This window comes from Pezoporus wallicus, unplaced genomic scaffold (assembly GCF_028554395.1).
Source record: "Pezoporus wallicus isolate ANWC-B61680 ecotype Strahan unplaced genomic scaffold, APGP_CSIRO_Pwel_v1 contig_7339, whole genome shotgun sequence".
Taxonomy (NCBI): Eukaryota; Metazoa; Chordata; class Aves; order Psittaciformes; family Psittacidae; genus Pezoporus; species Pezoporus wallicus.
In genome coordinates, this window is record NW_026636333.1 from 1,911,540 (window position 1) to 1,936,869 (window position 25,330).

At 45.8% G+C, this 25,330-nt stretch overlaps 1 protein-coding gene across 1 annotated transcript in view; it reads left to right on the forward strand.

The window, feature by feature from the left end:
• The window catches only part of EPCAM (epithelial cell adhesion molecule), a 293,898-nt gene that overhangs the window by 62,289 nt on the left and 206,279 nt on the right, over nt 1-25,330 (forward strand). The window lies entirely within an intron of this gene.

Here is a 25,330-nt window from a genome sequence, read left to right on the forward strand (position 1 = left end):
ACTATTCTGTGATTTTTATCTGATGGGCTTCTCACACTGAGACAGTTTGAAAGCATGCAGATATGAGTTTATATTCTCCTTGAAATTTAGCATTTTAAATTGTAGCTCACAAATGCCTTACCTATATTTAAAACTGTCAGTGTTGAAAGATTAATGGGAAAAGGTGTTTATTGCATGAGATTATAGGAATAAAATCAAGCTGAAGATGCTGTGCAAACTCTTGCTGTGTTCAGAGATTGCATCAGTGGGTGTGTGCTGGGGACAGCAGTGCTGCTGTTAAAGCTCTGCTGTAGGGATTCTGTCGGAGATTAATGTGTTGCAGTGGTCTGCATTTAAACAGTTCAGCTGTAGTCATAAAAGAGGTGTAGTGTCCAACTTGCTGTTGGGTAGCATTGGTTTGTCATTGGACTAGAACTTGGACATACTAGATCTACTTGAGAGGAGAAAAAGGCTTGTTTGAGGGGTTTGGATTCTGCATAACACTTTTCTGGTCTTTTAAATTAGAATGCATTCTGCTTGTAAAGACAAAAATAGACTTGCATTTACAAACAGCACAGTTGATGCATGTATTCAGTAGCTGTGTCTGGAAAAGTGTGTGTGAATGGAAAAATCTGTTACATAAAGTAATGAAAAATGTAGCTGGTTTTGCAAATTCAGTTGATTCAAACACAAGCTTTCAGAATTACACATAAAATAGACAATGAGAATCAATCAGAGCCTCAAATCCTGCAGTGACACACAATTTGTATTGGATCAAAGTGCTTTAACTGTTGCTAGAAAAAGGCAGTTCTTCTAAGGGACTGCAGTGGCTGATACTTAGAGTTGCTTCCTACACATGCTGAGATATCTGTGGTTTGATCAGAGATGCCCCTTGCCTGGTTTCCTGTTCCTAACCATGGGAACAGGCATAAAACTCTCAGTGGTTTTCTCTTCCAGGAGCTTCTCTGTTTCCCCTGGACACTGTGTGAGCTTCCAGTGTCTACAACACTCGTAGCCAAGTTATGCCTCACTGAGTTGCCTCCTGCAAGAGGGACTGTGACTTTGCTTTGAACCTGGTTGCCAGTTTCATTCAGTGGCTTTGGTTTTTAGCCTTTGTGTCCACTGTTTCCGCTCTGGATGCAGTGCATCAGTACAGCATGTCTGCAGTATGCTGAGGAAAGGCTGCTTTTGGTTTTTTGTGTTGCAGTTGGATGCTGATAAGGCTGCTCCTGTGTAACCAGATTTGCTCATCTGAGAGTGAAAGCACTACTCATGTGCATTGCTTGGGAGTGATGCAACTGGTACCCTGACTGGACCAGCTCTGGGCAGCACTTTTTCCTCTGTGCTTCAAAAAGGGTGTTACACACTTGCAACAGAAAGGATTCAGTTTTTCTCATGCCTTTCAGCACTCACAAGAAAGAAAGGTAAAAGTTAATAGGATTTTAAACCTTATCCTCTCAACTATTTTCTACACTACATTTTCCCCCCTCACTGCAGCTGCTGGCTATAGGCAAGAAAGGATCAGGCAGAGTTTAGTCTCCATATGTCAGTGCTGCTTGCAAACTGGGTTACAGGTAGTGTGATTTCATGTGAGCAGGAGGATGGCTATTTTTGCTAGTTCCAATTTAGCTTTTCCCTCAAAAAAGTACTTATGAGATGGGAGCAGTTCCAGAACTTGTCTGGATATTACAGAGCTGTACCAATTGGATGCAAAGGTTGTCAAAGCTTCAGAACAAAGTAATTTGCTGTTTGAGGAGTGGTGAGGCCACTTACTGTCAGCCTTGAATGGAGATGCAAGTTTCTCTTTATTCATTGACTTAAGAAGGCTTGGCACTGAATGCTTACTGCAGGGGTGGTGGTTTTAGTCTGTGCTGTTACTGTTCCTCTGGAAGGCACTTTGTGAAGAACACTGTATTAGATGGGGTGAAAGAAAAGAGCAGACATGATCAAACAGTGAAGGAATTATCTTCCTTTGATCGCTTCTGCTCCACTGGAGCTGGGGTGGGTTTAGAATCGGAAATGGCAGGACCATGACATAAAACAACCCCTTGCCTACTGACAGATGCACTGAAACTGGCTGGAGGAGACTTTCAAGCCTCAGAGAACTGGATACCTGCTCACAACTATGTTTTTGGCCTGGGCTTTGTTGAACATAATGACTTGGCACCAGCTCTCAGTGGATGTAGCTGTTCTGGCTTGATAACCACTCTGGAAGTGTTCATGGTCTTAATTTTTCCAGATTTAGGGAAGCCTGTGTGAGAGCTCATTGCCCTGCTGGAGGGGATGCTGCTTTTGCAGCTCAGCTGAGGTCTGGGACTGTCTGAGCAGTTTCATCTGTTTTGGTGCAAGACTAGGATGATAGTTTAAACTGATTTTCATTGCATTTAATGAGCTTTCATATATAAAACCAGTATGTAGGCTGAGAGATTTCTATGGCTAAAAACCAGTGTGACATTTGGCCTTATTATCTGCAGTGTGACAGATTTGTTTGAAAAACCAAGGGGGAGTAGTTGGCTGCTCTGCATCCAAAGTAGCATGAGGTCATGCACTGAATGCTTTGCATCTTTCTGACCTGGGAACAAGGAAAACAAGTGGCCAGAGGAGCCTGGAGCCTTAAAAAACACTGGGAGAGGTGCTGCCATCTCTGGGAGATGGCTGCAACCCTTGCAGGTAGAACTTGACTCTTGATGCTGCCTGTTTGCTGAAAGAAAGCCTTGTTTGCAGTTGCATCTCCAATGCAGTTGCATCTCCTCTCCTGTCCTAGCAGCCACCTTTCCCAGACTATTGCCTTGCCTTTCCCTACTCCTGCCAGGTGCCTGCACTGCTTCTCTACAAAAGGGAGCGCCTGGCATTGCTACATTTCATGTATGTGTGTCTTTAGCTATAAGCAGTGCTTTTTGTCGTTTGCATGAGGTGGGACAGGGGTAGATATCATAGAATCACGGAATGGTTTGGGTTGGAAGGGACCTTAAAGCTCATCCAGTCCCAACCCCCTGCCACGGGCAGGGACACCTTCCACTAGACCAGGTTGCTCCAAGCCCCATCCAACCTGGCCTTGAACACTGCCAGGGATGGGGCAGCCACAGCTTCTCTGGGCACCCTGTGCCAGTGCCTCACTACTCTCATAATGAAGAAATTTCTTCCTGATGTTTAATTTCAGTCTCCCCTCTGTCAGGTTAAAGCCATTCCCCCTTGTCCTGTGCCTACAGGCCCTTGTAAGTAGCCCCTCTCCAGATTTCTTGCTTTTCTCTCTGTATCCCTACATGCGCTGCTTTGTCAGTCAAGTTGGGAGGGAGCAACTTCTGCTATTGAAGAAGAAAGTGACAGTTTCTGATCATTCTCAGTGGCCACTGGGACTTGGCCTCCTGCCATGGACCAGCAGCAGTGGCTGTAGCTGAAGGAAACAATACCATAAAGCAGGTGGCAGATTGTGTTTGCTCCAGCAGCTGGAGTGTGTAGTGCTTTTCTGGAGGTAAGAAAATGTATTTGCTTGTTCACTATTGTGGAAAAAGGTGCCTTGGCGCCTGGGTCAAGCTGCTGGATGGTCATGGCAGTTTCTGTAGGGATGTAATTTGTCCTTGTAGGGATGGTTGGAAAGCTGAAAATAGCAGTGCCAAGGGAAAAGCGGAGAGTAAATAGCCTGTGTTTGGGAAAACATTTTCCCTGCTGATCCACATGGTCCTGCTGCATACTGCAAAGCCATAGAATCATAGAATAGTTTAGGTTGGAAGGGACCTTCAAAGATCATCTAGTCCAACTGCCTGCATTGAGCAGGGACATCTTCAACTAGATCATCCACCTTGGCCTTGAAGGTCTCCAGGGATGGTGAATCCACCACCTCTCTGGGCCACATGTGTGCTTGCACAGCACACATAATTTGCTCTTTATTTTTCCAAAGAGGAGAAAACTGTTCCTATGCAGGTTGCTGTGGGCTCTGGCACAGGCCTGGCTGCCACAGCAGACCTTTAGCTGGAGCAGAGAGGGCTGTAGCAGGTCACACTGGTCCCATCTCCAACCAGCTGCTGGACCATGCAGTGGGGGAGGCAGGAACCTGAGCAGCGCTCCTAAAGAGTGTCTGAGCTCACCTGAAGTTGCTGGTTTGCACCCTGAAGGACATGGGTTCATGTAGATATTGAAATAATACCTTGTTTTCTTCTGTCCTGCATCTTGTGCAAAGAATTGGTATAAAACTTCAGGAAAACATCCACCACTATGGGCTTTAGACCAGAGATTGTTGGTCTTTTCAGCATGCCAGCTGGTTCCCCTTGTGTGGCTGTTCCCACAGCACTGTGATGTCCCTGACAGCCCACGGTCCAGGCTTGTAAACCTCTCTGCATCCCCCCAGCCTCATCAGGAGCTGCCTGGGATCTGCTGTTCCTCTGCAGGTGCAGCCGGGCTGGTTCTGTAGGGGGCTAGAGCTGAGTCCATCAAACCTGGCCTTGGGCTGTACCTCCTCCCCAGGGCCTGTGGTTTCAACAACAAAGGATCAAAAATGTAGCTGTCATCACAGCTTGGTCCCAAGTCTTGCAAGGAATGACAAGGTGTGTCACCACAGTGCAAGCCCTGAAGATCTGAGGTGATCATTGGAAATGCTTTTTAGAAGCAATCATCTTCCCCCTGGATATTTTTGTTAACTCTTTCTCATGCCTTTCTGCTCTAGGTTTTTGCTGACTTAAATGTCCCTTCCTTGGATTTCAGGGTCACAGGATAATGGCAAGTAGTTTCCTTATGCTTTGATGTGCTAACGAGGAAGGTAAAAGCGAAAATCAAGCTTCATATCAATGTTCAACACCAAAATTAACAGTAAGGTTATTCTGATGCTGATTTTAGTGCAGATGCTCTGGCTGTACAAAATCTTTTTATTGCTGTGGCCTGGGAAGACAGCATCAGAGTTTCACTTCCTATACCCTCTGATTGCTTCTCTTTTCACCTTGGGCAGTAATAGGTTTTTCAAGTTCCTGCTCTCTTTCTGCTTGCAATTGGTCATCTCTCATATCGTCATTCTGCTGTGGCATTTATCATTCAATTCAGGGACACAGGATGCAGTGTAACAATTCACTCACGCATTAAGAGCAATCAGTGCCATTGAAAGGAAAGAAAAAAGCCTGCTTGCTCTCTGCCTGTGTGCTGTTTTAAAGGATGTGTTTTAAAGTGCAAAAGGCTAGTGATGGAGGTGTGGGAAAACAGGGACGTGCACATGAGCTCTGTGAGATGCTCCTTTCTATGGATGTATGTCCACACTGAAACTCAAGCAGCCCCCTGGGTTTAAAACCAAATCAGCTTCTTAACCTGTGAGCTGTATGTGAACCTGCTGAAGGTTCCATTTTCATACAGGTGCCAGCAGCTTTGCCATGAAGGATGATGCTTGTCTCCTTGCACACATCAGCCAAGGGTGAGAGAGATGGTTTGGGATGGGGGTTGCAGTACTATCTCATTACTTCCAACCAAGGAACCAAAGCACCAAGTCCCACCTCCATCCATGCAGTAAGCATGAGAGATGCCAGTGCAGTTATTTAATCTTAGGTTGGTTGCTGTGACAGTACCCTGAGCACTGCGAAACCAACCAGCCAGAACAAATTGCAGAGCAGGGCTTGGCTGTCAGCAGCTCTGCACTTCTCTGGTCTGGCACGAAAGGCCAAGCCTGCAAAGTGACTGCAGTGGCTGGGAGTAGTAGCTGGGGTAGCTCCAGTGGTGCTGGCTGTGTGATGTTGCCTCCTTTGGTCCAAGTCACTGTAGGATGCGTGATCCCCAGCACGGGTTCTCCTTTCTCTGCAAGGGCTCTTGAAGATGCTGTTTCAGCCGTCCTATGGCCACTCATGTTTTGTTGTGGTTACTACCTTTAGTCAGTGAGAACAAAAATACCTGTCTGAGGTTTCTCCCGAAAATGAACAGCACTTAGAATCATAGAATAGTTAGAGTTGGAGGGGACCTTCAAAGCTCATCTAGTCCAAGCCCCGGCAATGAGCAGGGACATCTTCACCTACATCAGGTTGCTCAGAACCACATCCAGCCTGATCTTGGGATGGGGCATCCACCACCTCTCTGGGCCACCTGTGCCAGTATTCTACCACCCTCATTGTAAACAATTTCTACCCTAATTAAGCAGGTGGTGGACCACCAGTGCTATAAAGCACTTGCATGGGTGGGTAACTTGTTTAAGATGCTCAGTCTTCTGAGGGGAAGTTTGGCCTCCCCAAAACATGAGTGATGTTGAAGGCACTGGACGGATGGTGCTCTGCAGCCTCCATGGGATCCCAGCCTGGACCTGCCTGCCCTGGTACAGTGAACCCAACTCACACTTCAACAAAGCAGCAGCTAGAGCAGAGCTAAACAGGTTGTAGCAGACCTGAGTCTTATTCCTAGTAATCTGAAACACATTTTCACCTATTTTAGCTATTAAATATATTTTTCTTCTTTTTCTTTCCCTCAGGAAGGAAATCAATTTGCAAAAGGGCAATCTTGCAGCAGCCCCTTTTTCTGTGCTGTAGGGGCTGCATTTCAAGCACAATATATTATAGTACAACACTTGTTATGAGGAAACAGCAGTGCTGTTTGTCTTGCTGCTGTAGAGGGACACAGGATTAGCTCTGTGTAATCTGTCATGTAAGAGATGTGCTCATCTGGTGTGAATCGGAGGAACTGCATGAAGTAAATGTTTTTTTTTTTTTCCCCAAGATTAGACTGGCTGTTGATTTCATCTATGGGTCCATGCTAATGCTGTTGTGCTCTTATTAGTTCTCAGTGGTTTAATCTCTCCCTTCTTATCTGTAGATACAAGTGTAATTCTCTTACAGGAAAGCTTTGGGGGCTCATGAACATCTTGCCAATTACTATTGCAAGGTGCAGTTTTACTGAGTTTAAGGGATTCCAGCCATGCCTCCATCAGTGACTAGATGCTCCTTTATTCTGTGCACATAAGAGAAAAGAAAACCATTCAGGAGTTCCCGGTGCCTCCCATGCATCCTGAGGGATGCACTTCATAGGATCGATCTTTTCCTGTTTCCCTATCAAAGGAAATCAGGTAAGGCGTCAGGCTGCTTGAAGATGTTTTATGTGAACAACAGATTCCTTAGGAACCACAGGAACCTGACATTTGCAGATAATGCCAGAAAATTTGCTCTTTGACCCTTCCAGGAGGACGAGTCGGCACGTGAGGGATGTCTGGTGCGAGCCCCAGAGCTCTGTACCTACCCCAGGAGTTGCAGGCACTGCACCCAGGGACTCTCCATCACAGGGATGGAGCAGGGATTACCCACCCAGTAAACCTAAGGGAACCAGAAGCAACTGCTGCAGCTGCTGCTTTAAGGAATAGTAGGGTCTCTTGCTTTTATTCCTTTAAATTCAAGCTTGAAGGCAGTGTGTTGTGGTGTCCTCACAGTTAGCCTGCTATCCGCTTGGCGCAGAGCTATCTTCAACCCAACAGAGATTGGGGAAGGTCTTTTGGTTCAGGTGTGATGGGGGGCTATAGATAGAGGAGAACACAATGTCTGCATAAGGGGGCTCTGGAGCTTTGACCTGAATCCAGAATATGCAAACAAAGCAGGGTACTCTGGGAGGGTGGTGTGGAAGTAGCTTGATTTCAGCCTTCAGAGTCATCATCCCACTATGTTGAACTGCTGTGAACACAGAGGAGTTACTCCTAGCTCCTGGATGTGATTTAGAGGACCTTTAATGGGAACCGTTGTTTGCTCTTGCCTTGTTCTTGCTCAGTCCATTAGACAAGACCTTCTTCACCCTTCAGGTGGGCTGATGCCAACCTCATGAGGTTTAACCATGACAAGTGCAAGGTCCTACACCTGGGTTGGAGCAATCCCAGGCACAGCTACAGGTTGGGCAGAGAAGAGATTCAGAGCAGCCCTGCAGAGAAGGACTTGGGGGTGCTGGTCGATGAGAAAATGAACATGAGCCGGCTTCAGCGTGCGCTTGCAGCCCAGAAAGCCAACCATATCCTGGGCTGCATCAAAAGGAGCGTGACCAGCAGGTCCAAGGAGGTGATCCTGCCCCTCTACTCTGCTCTTGTGAGACCTCACCTGGAGTATTGTGTGCAGTTCTGGTGTCCTCAACATATAAAGGACATGGAACTGTTGGAACAAGTCCAGAGGAGGCCACGAGGATGATCAGGGGACTGGAGCACCTCCCATATGAAGACAGGCTGAGAAAGTTGGGGCTGTTCAGCCTGGAGAAGAGAAGGCTGCGTGGAGACCTCATAGCAGCCTTCCAGTATCTGAAGGGGGCCCATAGGGATGCTGGGGAGGGACTCTTCATTAGGGACTGTAGTGATAGGACAAGAGGTAACGGGTTAAAACTTAAACAGAGGAAGTTTAGATTGGATATAAGGAGGAAATTCTTTCCTGTTAGGGTGGTGAGGCACTGGAATGGGTTGCCCAGGGAGGTTGTGAATGCTCCATCCCTGGCAGTGTTCAAGACCAGGCTGGATGAGGCCTTGAGTGATATGATTTAGCGTAAGGTGTCCCTGCCCATGGCAGGGGGGTTGGAACTGGATGATCTTAAGGTCCTTTCCAACCCTAACTATTCTATGATTCTATTCTAATTGAGAAGAAGAAAGAAGGAAAGTAGTTACCAAATGGTGGTTGGACTAGATCATTAAAGGTCCCTTCCAACCCAAACCATTCTGTGAAATGAAGGTATGAACTCTGTTTCCAAATGCTTGGCTGCTGATCAGGTCCTAGAGCGATGAGCACTGCAAAAATAGAGAGAAATAATGCTAAAACTAGTTTTTATCCTCTGCACAGGAGAGCTGAGCTCTAGCACAGCTGTTAACCTGTGTGGCTTTGGGATGGCCAACAGGGAAAGCTGGGGCTCAGTCTGCTGAGATGGTGTAAATAGAGATGTGCTGCTCAAGGCTTTGGCTGCAGAGTGAAACACGTTTGTTAGCACAGGAGATGGCTGCTAATCCATTTTAAAAGTTGTACAAATTATTTGCTGGTCTTCAGTGCTTGTGTTTCTACTCGTTCAGTTTGTTGGCTCTATCTGTGGTTCATTACCCACCACTTCTCCTAAAAGACAGTGATCTCCCATTGAGATCTGCATAAGTATGATCTTTATCCAAACGGGGAAATTTAGTCTGGAAAATGGATTGTAACACATCTGGTCTGTAAGGGAACAGGCAACTATTAGTGCATTTGACAGGGGGCTAAAAGAGACCTCCATAACCATCAGTGCAGGTGGTTTTGGGAAACCTTCCCATGGCTATAGGGGTCACATGCCTTGTCTGCCTTTGAGATGGTACTTGTTAGCTTGGGTTGCTGAAGCAAGGGATGCTCTCCTCTGCCTCTCCTGCAGTGAAGTGGACCCCCAAATGTAGTGTTCTGCTTTGTGCTGTATCAAGTACGTGTGCAAATGGACAACCTAAATTCCTCTGGTTTTAGCACCATGGAATTGCACAGGGAAACAAGGAGTAGAGGAGGAGCTCATCTAAGAGGAGCATGTGTTTGAATGGTGATGGTACAAATGGAGAACCACAGGATTTTCACTTTATATGCCACAGTCTGCTTGATTTTATTGTTATGGGAGCGAGTGACAACAACTTGCATTGATCTGAGTAGAGCAGGACAAGGTCACCGTGCACCTATTTCATGTTCTAATTCCCACCTCCTTGTGTACTGAAATCACAAGTCCTGAAGCTTTTGAGATCAGGTAGGTTCCTAAGACCAAAGGCTGAAGTGTGGGGCTGCAGCAGCCCTGCTCAGGCTCTTGCTGCAGAGGACCAGTGGGTGAACAGACCAGTGCAGAGGCCACCTTTGAAAGCATCTCAATTAGATATCAGTCTTTTATTAGGCACCTAGATATTAGGAAGAAGTTCTTTACTATGAGGGTGCTGAGGCCCTGGCACAGGGTGCCCAGGGAAGCTGTGGCTGCCCCATCCTTGGCAGTGTTCAAGGCCAGGCTGGATGGGGCTTGGAGCAACCTGGTCTAGTGGAAGGTGTCCCTGCCTGTGACAGGGGGTTGGAACTGGATGAGCTTTAAGGTCCATTCCAACCCAAACCATTCTGTGAGTCTGTTAGTTGGAACAGAGGCTGGTGACAAGGGAAGTGCATGCTGTGGCTGAGCAATGGATGAACCCTCCATGCGGAAACTGGAGAGTGACGTGCTGCAGGTTTTGATGCCCTTCACATCCTACTGTAGAAAGGCCAAAGAAACGGGAAAAATAGAAAAAAAAAAAGCAATGTCTGTTTGCACTCAGAAATAGCCCAATTTCTGCGTTAACAAAATTGTCGACACTAGCGAAGTCTTTCAATTGCAGTTAACAAGGAAAGAGGCTGCAAAGATCGATGCTCCTGAACTTGTGCAGGCAGAACACCTTCGGGATGTGGATGGCTGAAAGCTTGATACAATCAGGTTGTGTTGTGCCTGCTGAAAAAACTGCCTTTCTAGAGATGCGATGGGGGAAAACTAAGGCTTGAGATAATGTTTGGAATAGGCAACCTGAAAGCTGTGGTGATACACAGAGGTTAGCCCATTCCTCAGATGCCTTCATGGTTCCTCAGTGGGTGGATTAGAAAGGAAAGCCAGCAGGAAACCTTTGGTATTTTAAGGCACCCAAGTGACCTATTAAAATCACTTACGATCACCTGTTGAGATGTAATAGTAACAACCACAGCACCATGTTGGGTGCTTATGTAAGCTTAGTGTAAATTCCTCCTTGTGTTTAGATTATGCTGATATCCTTGGTCAAGAGTTAGGAAACACCTGGAAAATTCTTCCCTGTGAGGGTGTTGAGGCGCTGGCACAGGGTGCCCAGAGAAGCTGTGGCTGCCCCATCCCTGGCAGTGTTCAAGGCCAGGTTGGATGGGGCTTGGAACAACCTGGTCTAGTGGAAGGTGTCCCTGCCCATGGCAGGGGGTTGGAACTGGATGAGCTTGAAGGTCCATTCCAGCCCATACCATTCTGTGATTCTATATTAGTCTTTATCCAGCTCATAGCAGAAAAGTATATGAATCCTTAGAAACATCTTTGCTGATGTCCTGATAGGAGATGGGCTCTTTGCACCTCCGTGCAGCAGGACCAGTCACTGCTGTGCGTGACAGTACCTTAAATGAAACCATTTGAGTGTCACCCTTGCCCCCTCACTCAGCCCCTCTCTGGGGTCAGCAGCAGTTATTCCAACCTGTATTTTTAGTAGCTTGCGACTCAGTGCACTCCCTAGAAGTGCCCATCAAGAATATATTGGGATTTGAATGACTAAATTCATTGAGCAGCAGGGAAAGAAAATCCTGCTGAGCTTGGAACCTGTCAGTTCCCTCTCCCTGGGGCAGCTCGTGGGTACTGTGCTGTTTACCTGCAGCAGAGGAAACCTTTGGGGTTTGAATTAAACACCGCACCACTCAGGTGAATCCTCTATCCTTGGGGCCTCTCCTCACATCCTCAGCATCCGCCTTGCAGGGGCTTTAATAATGTTCACAACAAATTTCCTGCCCACACAAGAAAACACTGAACCAGGCGGGAGGAAGCTCTCTGAAGGATGATGCTGACTGGTAGCGCTCAGATTCCCAGAGCTGCAGACGTGGCATATGAAACATTAATGGGGTACTAGAAAGACATTGGAGGGTATAGGACTGATGCTAATGATGCCCAGTTGCAGTTTCTGAAGTTTTAAATGATTTTAGAGTGAAGATGACTGACAGTGATGAATGATACAGCAGACACATCCTCTCCTGACTATGTGGAGTGATGCCTTGGGCCTATCAAAATCAGCTCCAGCACTTGGAAACCTTCCTCCTGGCCCTGGGCGTCTGTGGGTGCCAGCAGCGGCTTGGAATGATTTGCTTTGTGGAGGTTGTTTCCCTCCTGGCAGGTTGTGGAGACCCTCCATGTCATGACATCAGATTCTTATCAACAGTGGGAGGTGTGGGGACAGTGCCTGCTGCTGAGCAAAGGGCTGAGGGGCAGAGCTGGAGCGAGCAGCCATGTCACCCTGAGCACCAGGGTCCTGCCAATGCACCAGCCTTCCTTGCCTCTTGTCTGGCAAAGACAATTTCTTTAAAGCCCTTTAATCAAATTAGGCTCATAAAAAAAAGTGGCTCCCCAGTCTCCTCTGCTGGACTTTGTTATTTATTTGCTTGAAGGGCATCCAGGAGAACTTCTTTGGGCACCAGTGCCAAACCATCTTCTGCTTGCAGATAGGATGGATGCCAGCAGTGCTCTGGATGCTGCCCCAGGGCTGGGTGGAGCTGAGCGGTGCTGTGGCTGGTCTGCAAAGCACTGGGGCTTCTCATGCCATGCTCAGGTCCGTGGTGATAAAGCTCCTCAGGAGCCTGCTTGTGAGGGAGACCTGGGCGTCATGGTGGTACCTGTTCCCCTGCTCAGGGTTTGGGTCCCCAGGTGGCCTCATCAAAGTGAGGGGCAGAAAGGGGTGAGATGGACACAACACCCAGGTGATGCGCTGACACCCCACGGTGCTCCTGTCCCTCTCTGCTGGGACTGAGGGGGAACAGCCCTGGGAGAAGGGGCTGACAAGAGGGACCCTGGAGAGCCCCTAAATCCAACCTGCACCCGCCTCTCCTCACATTTGGCTTTAAGGGGGTCTATATATCAGGAGTTGCACTGGTGTGTATATGATACCCAGGGATGCTTTGGGCATCCAAACCCCGAGCATTGCACCGTGAGCATGCGTTATCTCACACCTGCATTAGCTGTTATCTCTGCCTGTGTTAAGCCATATTTTCTGCTGTGGAGGTGCACAGGGTGTATATGAGCCCTCTCTGCCAGTATTTACTGGCTGCATTGGTCAGCAGCATCTCTGCAGAAAAGCAAGCAAAAGCACCTGTGACATGGGGCAGAACTTTGCACTGGTGATTTTTGTCATTTACTGTGGGAAATAAACTGATGTGCTCTAGCAGGAAAGTGGTTACGACATTTCTGGGGACTTCCAGCAGTGTCTGTCTGTGGCCCCAGGTTTCTCTCTCATCTCTGCTCTTTTGTAGGTGAAACCAGCCAAAAATGAGTGAATGATCCCTCACAGTTGTCTCAATATGCGGTTTTGAAGTAATATTTTTACGGCAAAGCAGTGCAGATCAAAATGCATTCAGGCCGGGAGGTGATACCATAAAAAAACCTTCTAAAAAGTGAGCTCGTTGACTTTTCAAGGCTTAGGTACAAAGCAAATACAAAGTAATTCTTAGGATAGGTTTTAAAATCAATGGGAGATGCAGCTGCCTTTTCAGTGGCGGTTTCAAAACCCAGAGCTATGCTTTTTTTTTTTGGACTACTTTGATAAATGGGTGTTTTGTTAAAATCCCACTGAGGTGAGCTGCTTCCTAATTCTGATACCTGTGGAATGGGAGGATTCTTTTTCATTCACCTTCAATAATAGTCTCAAGTTTTCAGTACTGTTGCCTGACGTCTGCTTTTACCGGCTTTGTGTGTGCAAGGGAGCCGGTCTGGCAAAAAAGCCCAGGAAAATGCTGTCCATTTCTGTTGGAGCCAAAGTACCCAAGGTTTGTGGGGCTGGGACTCGCATCACCGTCAGGAGAAACCACATAGAAAAATATGCTGCCTAAGACATTGGTCTGGGGCTCAATCTGCTCATCCCAACAGGTCTCCTGTGTTATGACGGACCAGTCCTTGAGTCTCCAGTGTTTGAGTTTCTCCATATAGAATCATTTAGGCTGGAAAAGGCCCTTAAGATCATCGAGTGATGTGTATGAAATGATGCCAAATGCTTCTCAGTCATAGGCTAGAGGATAAGTTTACATCTGGTCACAAGGATGCTTGGAAATCGTGTGCAGAAGTACCAGCAACAGAAGGAAGCAAGGATGGAGTATCTAATTCATCCACCAGCTCCTTGTTACTGATGATGCTCTGAGGAGTTAGATAAAAGGTGATTGCACTTCAGATGAAGCAGTCACTAAAAATTATTCTTGGTGGTTCAATTTTTTCCTCTAAAGAGCTGCGGATGCAGCCTGTAACTGCCTATAACCTGTTTTTAATATAAGGTAATTTCTGCTTAAACATTCTCACAGATCTCAAAGATATGCTAACATTTACCATCATCTATTTGGTCTACACAGGAATATTTCATTTCTTCTGTAATAGCACAGCGGATGCTCATGAGAGGTTGCTTAATTATACCTACGTTTTGGAAGATGAAAGATAAATATTGGTACAAAAAATAAGATTTTGCTTGCAGACATGAAGAGCCAAGAGCAAAGATTCAGCATCATTTATATGGCTATGAATAATCTCACCCAATATTGGCTTGTTCCTTTCTAATTGGTGATGGGCTTTACCTGATCTGCAGAGATTTCAGGAGTGTTTCTCTCCCTGTATAATCCAGATGAATTGGTTTGATTTTGCATTGCCAATCCAGTAATGAGACACAGACTGTTGCAGCTCCTGGTCCAGACACATCTCTGGTTGGGAGCGAAGGAGAAGACTTCAGACTCTGCCTGACCAGGGTGGGAGTGAGCCCACAGCATGTGGATAGAGCAGAGTGACTCTTTCATGTTATCCTGGGGAGTCCTTCTCGGTTTGGTCCCTCCATTAATTTAATCTCTTGTTTTGTCATGTCATTAAGCTGCTGTAGTGCACTAGGCTAAAACATCTTCCTTTCCTGGACATCAGTAAAGGTTAGCAGAAATCCCTCATTTGAAAGACACTACCAAATCCCTCCGTATTTCCTCCTGAAAGAGTAGAGACTTGGAGTCACTTGTCCCATATAGTTTCCTCAGGAAGGGGTAGAGGTGGTCACTGGTTCACGGCTGAGCAAGGATGGAGGGTTATCTCTGGTAGCAGAGAGGAGATCTGAGGAACAGCACAGAACTTGTGTGCTGGAGGATCTGGCACACCTTTGCTGGTCTTTCAGTATCCAAGTGCCTCTAGTGCACATGCGGGCCCTTGGTGCAATGTGTGATAGGAGATCAAATCACACTGAAAGCAAAGAGGTGCAATTAAATGGGCTGCTCTTATCAAAGCAACTCAAGCACATCAGTTACAGATGCATTAGATCCACTCCGGCAGGTATTTTGTTATTCCTTTCTCTAGTTTACCAGGAGCATAAGAAGGTCAGAATGACTTCCTTGGCCAAGAGAGGGGTACATGCAGTATTTTGCCAATTGATGGATATTTCATTTTGCCAACTGGTTGTGAATTTCCTTTCAGAACTTCCTCGGTGAGGCAAGTGAAGCTGTGGCTGCCCCATCCTTGGCAGTGTTCAAGGCCAGGTTGGATGGGGCTTGGAGCAACCTGGTCTAGTGGAACGTCCCTGGTAGGGGGTTGGAATTAGGTGAGCTATGATTCTATTAAAGTGGGGATGGACATATGGACATTAAAATTTGCACAACATGCATCCACAGCACCTGCAGTACCTGCAGTTGTCAGGGTGAGGGAAGGGAGCTGCCTCTCCTATTTCTGCAAATATGCCCAAAGAGAAAGTATCCCCAATCATTTGCCACTGCTGCAGGCTTGAATCACCCAGGAAGGCATTGCTCTTGGAGTCAACATGATGCGTTGTGTTAGAGGCAATCAGAAGTTCCCATACAGAAGGTTGCATAGGAAGTAAGATTTCCCTGCAAGCACATCTCTCCCAGGGCACGCAAATGTGTTGCTTCAGGTTCTGCTTGCTTAGTTTGCGATTAAAATGGAATAACTGTATCTTCCTCATAGAAAGGAAAGCAGTTTGTAAGTGAGGAAGTCAGACTTGTGGCCAACTCTTCTTGATTTTGAGAGCACCCAAGATCTTTTTTAATAGGGCCTGTCTCACACATTCACTTGCCATTTGGGGGGCACAGGAGGTGATAGCTTTCCTGGAAACGGACCTTATGTCTGCAAGATCTCATGGGTTGCAGGAGGACCGGCAGCCTCCGAGTCAGTGCAGTGGTATAGCTGTGATTATAGACACCCAAATGTCACTGAATTCCAAAATAAAGGGATTCATCTCAGCATTAAAAACTTCCCACATGAACCATTTTGAATGACTGGAGGGTGACGATCTAAATATAAATCTCACTTTTTTTCCTTCTTTAAGCTGATTTCAGGCACATATGTACAGCTTGGGGTGACTTTCACGAGGAGTCTGTGGGAACATCTGACAGCAAAATTAAGTTATGTTTCTTGTGGGAGTTTGTTTCCTACAGACACTGTAAATGCCCTGTTTCCTTGGCGCTCGGATTTTAAAGCCTAACAGGATACGAACTGTTTTTGATTACCCCCAGTGATGATACGATGTCCTTCGGAGGAATCACTTGGGAAGTGGAAGGGAACAGGGAGGTTTAGAACAAAAGCACGGGGGCGACTCATTTTCCGAGCTGAGCTCGGTGTGGTGATGGGCTGCAGAGGTTTTGTCACTGATTTCAGCAGGTCACAAGTTCACACACTGCTTTTGAATTACTTTGTGAGGATAAAGCAGTGGGAAGAAAATGGGAGACCTGGAAGGGGGCAGAGGAATAAATTGGGTAAGAGGCCAATTAAACTGGATAAAAGCAAAGAGACAAACAGGGAGCATGGTGAGCGCTTTAATGACTTCTACAGCACATTTCAAGGGTATTTCAGATAAAACCTTCTTTGGCTCACACATCTAAATAGCCTCATTTCTACCAGAAAAACTGGTTACATGACTAGGGTGAGCTGGATTTTAACCTTTATGTAATCTTTCTATATAAATATAGTAATTGCACAAAATACACTTTCCAGATAGGGTATAGACTTCTGAAGGAGGTGATGGTGTGTTCCTTGGTGTGTGATCAGATGCCTGCTGGAGGTGGAAGGATAATGAAACTCGGTCCCAGGAAAATGCAACAACAGTCATCTTAATCCAATGAAGTTTGCAGCTTTGTGGCTAGAAAAACTTAATACACATTAAATCCACTGCATAAGGTCTAATGAATCATCTGTAACTGCTTCATCATGCAGGGTTTTATCCATCATGTTCACTTGTACAACTTCCTGAAAGGAGGATGGAGCGAGGTGGGGATTGTTCTCTTTTCCCAAGGACAAGAGGAAACAGCCTCAAGTTGCACCACGGGAGGTTAAGACTGGATATTGGGAACAATTTCTTCACAGAGAGGGCAGGCATTGGAACAGGCTGCCCAGGGCAGTGGTGGAGTCACCGTCCCTGGAAGCGTTCACAGACTGTGTAGATGATGCCCTTAGTGACATGGGTTAGTGGTGGCCTTGCCAGTTCTGGGGAATGGTTGGACTGGATGATCCCAGTGAGCCAGTTGTCTTCTCCCACCTCCTGATGCACAGCAAGGATGGACGCTTTCACATGCATCTCTGACACCAGGAGAAGCCACTTGAGGGGTCTCAGGAGCAGTTGTGGGAGCTGCCAGAGCTGCCCATCCAGGTGAGTTTTCTCCTCCCCTTGTTTGCTTTGCTGACTTCCTGGAGAGCAGAGCTGAGTGCCTCTTTTCCCATTAGGAAATGAGCTGAGGTAGCTGGTGGTTCTCCAGGAACCAGGAAGGTACCAGAACGGTAACATCAAAATGCGGTGGTGTAGAAAGTGTAAATCTATCAGATTAGCAGGGTTCCCCCCATGCTCTGCAATGGAGAACCCTATGGTTGGAATTCTGAAGAAATTGTAATATTCTGAAAATCCTCTCTGAAGCACGGGAGACCCCAAATAAATCCCAGGGGAATTGGTACTCCCAATGTCATCTTTGAGGACACCTGCATCAGTGGAATCAGTGCCAAAGAGCCAACAGCTTCCCTGTCCCCTTTGCTGCCTGGCCCAGCGTAACTTTTGGTGGCTGCAGCTCTTCAGCCCTTACGCTTTCTGCCAGGCAAACAATTTGTGTGCGTTTTGGCAAGCAGGGGCTGTGAAACCAGCCCTCACAGGCTGTGTGTCTGACTGGGACACTGCAGCCCTGGGTGCCACCCCCCGCAGCACCAGCTCTCACTGGGGCTTCTTTAATTAGCTAAGGAGATAGAGACAGCAGTCCTTGGCTGGGTCTGTAATACAGAAGGTTTGCTCTTTGGGTCCGTGTTACCTAGCAAGATTAGCAAAGCCTCCATGTTTGCTGCAGTGACATTTCCCTGTTTGCTGTGCGATTGATTTTTTTTAAGCACCTTTTTAGTAAATACCAAAATTTCCAGGATTTATCTTAATACCTTGGACAGACGGATCCTATTGATTTGAATGGAAGTTAGAGTGAGGGAATATATAGGGAGCTCCTTATAACTGTTTACAGAGCAAACGGTTTCCATCTGCTCTCTATTTCGCTGTATAGCAAAGGATCAGCCAGCTGCAGCCTTTAATGGATGACCATCACGTACATTAGAAGCATGTCACACTAGTTATTATCCTCATTATTATGACTCTGCTCAACCATACAGTTTAGTCAGCATCTGGGGGCTTGGGGAGTCTCCCCTTATGGCTCTGTTGTGTCCAAGCCCTATGTTTCAGAGAGGATCTCTCAGCTAGGAGATGCTTCTGCCTCGCCTCCTCTCTCCCCATCCTCAGAAAAGAAAAGTACTCGCATACACATCCCAGGCAACATTTTTCCTCCTGTTTATTTCAAAAGTCTTTGTAATAGCTTAATCGAGACAATCCAGACGTCACCTGGAATTTGACATCCTTCCAGATGTACAGAATTCAGACTCGGTTGTGTATCACAGCATTAAAACCACACAGGAATGTTCCCCAAACACCATCAGTAGGTTCTCCCGCAGTCTCATTAACTACCAGCTCTACACATCCTCCGCCAGTGCCTCTGCACCACTCTACAGTGCGGCTGCACACCAGCTGTCTCTGCCTCCCAGGTCCGTAACCATGCTTCCATGGATGAAGGGTGCCAAGCCCAAAATACCCAGTTTTGTTTGCAAACTGTATATAACGTACCAGTAGAAATGTGTTCTGTATTTAATTGGCTTTGTATATGGCTTTTAGTCCTCTTCATTCAAAGATGGCATAGCGGAAAAATCCTGAGCTGACATCAAAAGTGGGACTGATCTGTTAAAAGCCCTCACAATTATGGTGTGTGTTGGAGGCGAAGTTCCTGCCAACCCAGAATTAAAGCATTTTTAAAAATGCCACTTGTTTATAAATAGATTTCAATCTTGAAATGTATTCCAGTTCAATGTTTTGCTAGGAAGCATCATCTGAAAGAGGAAAATCTCTGTTTCATAATCCATGATTTACAGGAACTTAAGCGTCTTCATTTCACCTCTTAGCTCGGTAAACACAACCAAAATTGTGCTAGAAAAATACATGCAGCTCCTTTTGATTTGTAGCAGGCATTTAGAAGTCGTTACATGTATTTAATTAGGCTATTTACTACCTGCAATTCAACTAAGTTACTCCAGATTCGGGCAAGAGCATCATTTGCCTCCTAGAACCTCTTGGTTCTTTTGGCTTATTTAGGTAATTTCTGTACTGTTCAACTCTGTGGGAGTACATTGAGTGGTGCCAGGCACTGGGACTTGCCACAGATGAGACTGAGTGACCTTCGAAGGTCCCTTCCAACCCAAACTATTCTATGATTCTAAATGTCACTATTTCTGACCAACGCTCAGCTGAAATTCCTCTCATTTGTTACAACAATCCCTGGTTAATACCCATATTCACTGGTGACAGTGAAAAGCTTGTGTAAGACTTGCTGCATCCTCTGATTTCAGTACCTGCGATGAGAGATGTAGAAACAGCTGCAGATACTTGCTTGGAAAGTGCCATTTTTGATGCCACAGCTGTTCCATAGGGCAACATCCAACACCCCAAACATCCAGCTGATGCTCTCCTGAACCCAAACTTCTCCCACTGCTGGAGAAGCAGCCGCTATGGGCAGAGGCAGCTCTGCTCACAGCTTTTGCATGTGAGATCATTACTGCCTTATTTAGGATTATTTTGGTTTTCTGATATGCTGATATTGGGTGGGTTTTGTTTGCTTTTCCTTTGTGAAAAACCATGACCACTTGAAGGTCAGCCGTCAAATAGCTAGAATGATCAGTGCAGGAAAATTGAAAACCATGACATCTTGTGTGTGGGCTGTGAATAATGGGCAACACCATTTTGATCATTAAAATAGAAAATGATCTCTGTATTTTCTGATGGTTTTAGCCCATTGAGAAGGCAGGGATACGACCGCACTGCTGATGACGTGCACCGCTTCTCTGGCAGTACATCCCCTGGCTGCGGACCAGGGGCGGGTGGTGGGATGGATCCCACGCCTGGGGTAGCTTGATCGGAGGAGGCAGCTGCAGGTTGCCAGGACATTCAGCTCCCTTCCAAAAACCACAGACACGCTGAGGCAGGTCTATTTGCTGCTGGGGACAGGACCAGTGTTCGTGGTCTCTGGACCATGGCCATGCTTAAACTTGAGGATGGAGACATCTCCATTTCTCAGTGCTACTCAGACCAAGGCATGTCCTCAAATACATTTTGCTTTCATAGAGAAAATACAAGCCTTTATTACCCCGGTGCTGTCAGAAACTGAGACCTTCCCTCGAGAGCATCAGAAATGAACCCTATGGTAATTTTGTGTTGCATGACAGAGCTTTGGGGCCCAATTATGTATTTTAGCACCTTGCTGTCTGGTCAGAGCACCGCTTCTTTTGTTGTTTCACTGTACTTGCAGCATGGCAAGGCGATTTTACCCTTTTTTGCTGATAAAGATCTCTTAGCAAATATAACCAGACTTGGCAATTGATTCTTCTTGTAATATTTATATACGCTGTCATCATACAGAAGCCCTAAACAAACCTCTCTATCCATTTCATGAGGCAGGTAGGAGAAAAGCATTACTGCTTTGCCAGTGCAAAGGCCGAATGTAGGATCAGTAGGTAATTGCACCTGGGTCCCAAATGCTCCAGTTTCAGGAACAAACTGGGGTTCAAACATGGCCAGAAACAGTCTGGCACAGGCGACAGCACTTCCATGTGCTTCTCAAAGAGGCTCAATATGATGTCAGTCTGCTTTATTTATCTTTCTTTTGCCTTTCTCTATTCTACCAAATTAGATTAAATGGGCAAATAAACCAGGAAGGTCTTTTTACATAAAACCGGCTCTTCTGCATCTTTCACTGAGTTCATGTCAGGAATTTCTGATGGCAGGAAAACTACTCAGCCTGCTAATTCCAACTAGGACGTGTAATGGATACTTGTAACTGAGATTTTTACAAATCAATATTCTGAAAAGTGTCTAATTTTGGTGTGTCTGGGAACATTTGCTGGGTAATTTGCTGGTGTTAATACTTCTGCCCTTTGCAGCCGATGCAAATGGGAAAGTGATACCAACCAGAAACCAGAACAGACCTGGTCATGCCTTTTGTAATTCACACTTAGTGAAATACAGAAGTGAGCAAACACTAAACCCAGCGGAACTAACTGCAGAAGGAAAACTCTTCATGTTTGTAATAGGAGCTAATACTGCCAACTCAAAAGGTATCTATCAATCTGTGTCCCTTTAAAAAGAAATTAAATAAAATAAATAGGAATACTTGTGAGCAGATACACTGAAATTCAAGAATTCAATTATTTTAAATTGGCTTGACATTTGGAACTAATATTTTTGCAAAGAGTACACGAAAAGGTATATTCTAGTGAGCTAAAAATGTGTCTGTAGCTGTAGAATTTTTTCATTTTTATATTATTATATATTTTATTTTATTTGTAGCACTTTTTGGTTTTGTAAATAAATGATGTATACACACACACACAGAACCCAAACCCTTTTTCGAGATGTTGTGCTTTCAGATCCTGAGGTTTTACCATAAGATAGGAACTGAATTCTTGCACCGTACAGCTCATGCACGTTGTTGGACATAATTTTACTTGCAAGGAATAAAACTGATTCACTGATGCAAAAATTAGGAAATTATAGCCATTGAGAAAATTCTTTGTGTTTGAGTTGCACATTATAAGAAATACCAGTTATTTTTTTTTCACGCTGTTTATTGTATATTATTATAAAAGCATTAATTTTCCATTGACTCACTGGCTTTAAAAAGTCCTCTTACAGCCTGCGAAGTACGAAGGGATTATGGGAACATATTTGTATTTCTTAGGCGGTCTGATAAATCATCACCTGCTGGAAGGCATAATCCTGAAAACACTTGGGATGATGATGTTACCTGACTTCAAATCCACCTACATCCCATGCTGAGCCCAGGCTTGGGAGCCGGCTGGGACACACTGGGCATGACACCCCCATGGGACTGGGGGGGCCTGGAGGCATGGGCAGCTGCACCTACAACATACCCAAAGTGTTGCTCATCACTGTAAGGGATCAGCGTGGCTGCTTTGCTACTAGGAGGCTGAGTGACTGTCATCCCAAAAGCAGCCCCTGACGGTGTCTGCCTCCTGAATGAAGTGCAGATGGTGGGTGTAAGCATGTGGTCCCTCTCTCTTCTCCCTCTGCCTCACAACATGCTTCTCCCGTGTTCCAGACGAGGTACCCAAGTCTGTGATGCCATGTGAGGTACCCAAGTCTGTGATGCCATGTGAGCTACCTGGGGCTGTGACAGTGTCTTACTGTTCTGTGACAGGGCACAATGCACGTGCACGTGGGGGGCAAAGCAACTCTTTGGGTTTCTGCTGGATTTGCTGGAAAACACTTCTGAGCCTCTACTTTTCCCCACGCTTTTCATTCCTTGCGAACAGGACACCTGCTGTACCTTGACAAAAGCTGCTTTCTTCCTCTCATGCTAAATTGCCAGACCACTGGGTGCTCTGCTATAGGCTGTATCCACACCTACTGTCTCTTTCCTTTCCCCAGGAAGGACTAAACACAATAGATAGGAAGGCTGCAGGTTTGCAGCCCCACTTTAAAGCAAAATTCCACCATTTTGGCTCCTGAGAGTTCAAAGTTTGGATTTGATCCTAATCCTCTTTTTGGCTATGCAGTATTTAGGGCAACTGCATTATTGTGGTTTGGAGTTTTCTCCTGGGGGGGGGGGGGGGGGGCTTAGTTTGTTTTTTTTTTTTTTGTGGTTTAAAGGTGTATTAAAGCATGGATGTTACCCATTTAATAAACAAAAAAAGTAAGAAAAAAAGCATGTGTCTTTATGGGTAGCTGCATTTGGAGTGTGACCATGTAAACTGAAGTACTCCTTCCTCTGTGCCATTGCTACACAATGTATTTATAACGCATAATGAAACACTTACAAGCTAATATACATATTCTATGTGTCAAACCTCACTGGGATTTGCCATTCCTTCCCGCATTTCCCACAGTGTAATGCTTCTGTAGCACGAGCAGTCACGAAAGCAGAATATGCTCAAGTATGGATGTATTCACAAAACCAAAGTTGTCCTGGCTGTGCACACTGTGCCACGCATGCTGCATTAGTTATTTTGTGTGAGTCAAGTATTAATATCTCCTAATTGAATTTATTATGTTTCGTAACATTTCTTGTATTATTTAAATGCAACACTGAAAACGCGTGTTGGTTTGGAAAGGCACATTAGTAATCCAATTAGAGCAGAAGCCATACCCATGGATTTGCTAGCAATCACCAAAGTATGATTTTGTTTAGATTAGCTCTGACATTCACTGCAATAATTAGCCATTGAATACTTTCCAAGTTAAAGGTTAGAGAAACACAAAAATTGAGACCAGTCGCATTGCTACAGCTAATTTCAATGTAACTATAAATTCATCCCACGTAGGCGATCAGGTTTATAGCGAGCCTGCATGCCTGGGTATATGGCCTCCACTGCTGCTTTAATCCTCCTTTCAGAGGCAAGTCATGGCTGAAATACAGGTAAATGGTATACATGGGCATAGTATACATGAATTTTTGTCTGTAGAAAGCTGGGGAGGAGAAGACTGGCCTGGGGCTGAAGCTGTGCTGGGACACCAACACTACACAACTGGCAGCATCACAGTGCATCTCTAGGTAACTCAGGCATGGCATGGGACAGAGCTTTTGTGTGATTCTTCTACCTCTCCTGTCTTCTACCTGTAATTTTTGCTGTAATAAGAGCTGTCAACTAGTTTATCAAGTAGCATGTACATGTCAGAGGCGCAAATACCCTTTATAACAGATTTTCTTCTCTCCATTTTCAGTTATGCCTACTGCTGCATGGCCCCAACCACCGCCTAAGGTACCTAAATAAGTCTTGCTAGCAGTAATGGGAGTTACTCATGCAACATTTCTTCCGCAGGGAGGCAAGCAAACTACAGCCTCGTCCTTCAGAAACTTCCATCTGCAACTGAGGTCAATGAGATTACTTCTCTGAACATGTGTATCATCTGAAGGACATCCTTTGCATTACAAGGGAAGAAAAAGCAATCCGATTTATTTTGCACAAAATGACAAGTGTGTTTGCAGATGGGAAGAAACCAAAGAGACCAACAGGATGACAGCTCAGTGAGACTCCAAACTTTGTCCACCACACACACACACACAGAAGACAACCCCCAAGAAGCAGATGTAGTGACTCGCCAAACACTACAGGTTTCACAAGAAACTGTTCCCTGTAACCATTCTGCCCTGAGCTCCAAGGGAAAGATGTCACTTGGTCATTGTCCCTTATTGACCTTCATGAGCATTTGAATTCTCAGCTGCAAGGTATGAGCACATGGGCTAGGTGAACACGGTATCTCCTCCCTTCTCACTAGAGATCTGACCAGCTAATGCCTGCATAATCACTGCTCCCACTGTGGGCTGGCTCACAGGGATGTTCTAAGCCCTGCAGCTTTCTGCTGCTCCCAAATGCCCTTCTCAGGCTCAGGCAGCAAAAGACCAATTCGTGGCATGGGGTCTGGGCTCTTGCCTGTGCTGCCTCTACATCAGCTCAGCAGGCAACTGGGATGTCTGCATCTGCATCAGCTGGGAGTCACTGCAGGGTGGTGCAGAGGGGCTTGTGTCAGGGAAGATGAACCTTTAAATCCTAAGTTAATGGCATTCTTCCAAGGCTGTCCAAAAATAAACCCCCAATGTTTCAAGAACGTAATACAACTCCCAAGTTACCTTGGGAAAAGAAAGTGCAATCTAGTGCAGTGTGCTTTCTCTGTTCCTCCAGTTTCCTTCTGATTTCTTGTGCTTCTTTCAGCCTGCGTCTGGGTACTACAGGTATCTGCTTTGTTTGTGAAAATGAAATACCAGGAGGAATTGCACCTGGCGCAAGCGAAGCGTGTTTAGGGTGTGATTCACAAAAGGAGCAGGCTGCCCTGGGAATCCTGAGTTGGATCATGCATAAGAAAAGAGAGGAATCAGGTGCCCAAGTCTGGCAAGTCTAAAGAGAAGCTGTCACCCCCAAAAAATCTAAAGAGCGAACAGGAAGGACTAGGAAAGACTGAACTCAAATCTCTTAAGTCCTCTTGACTCATGTACTCATGCACATGGGTGATGGGAGCCCTGACAGTGCTTTTAGGCAGAAGAGTAGAGATTTGGAGCTTGGTTTTCATGTGTCCTTGGAAAAATACTTCAGCTACTGAGTATTAGGAAGCTGTAAG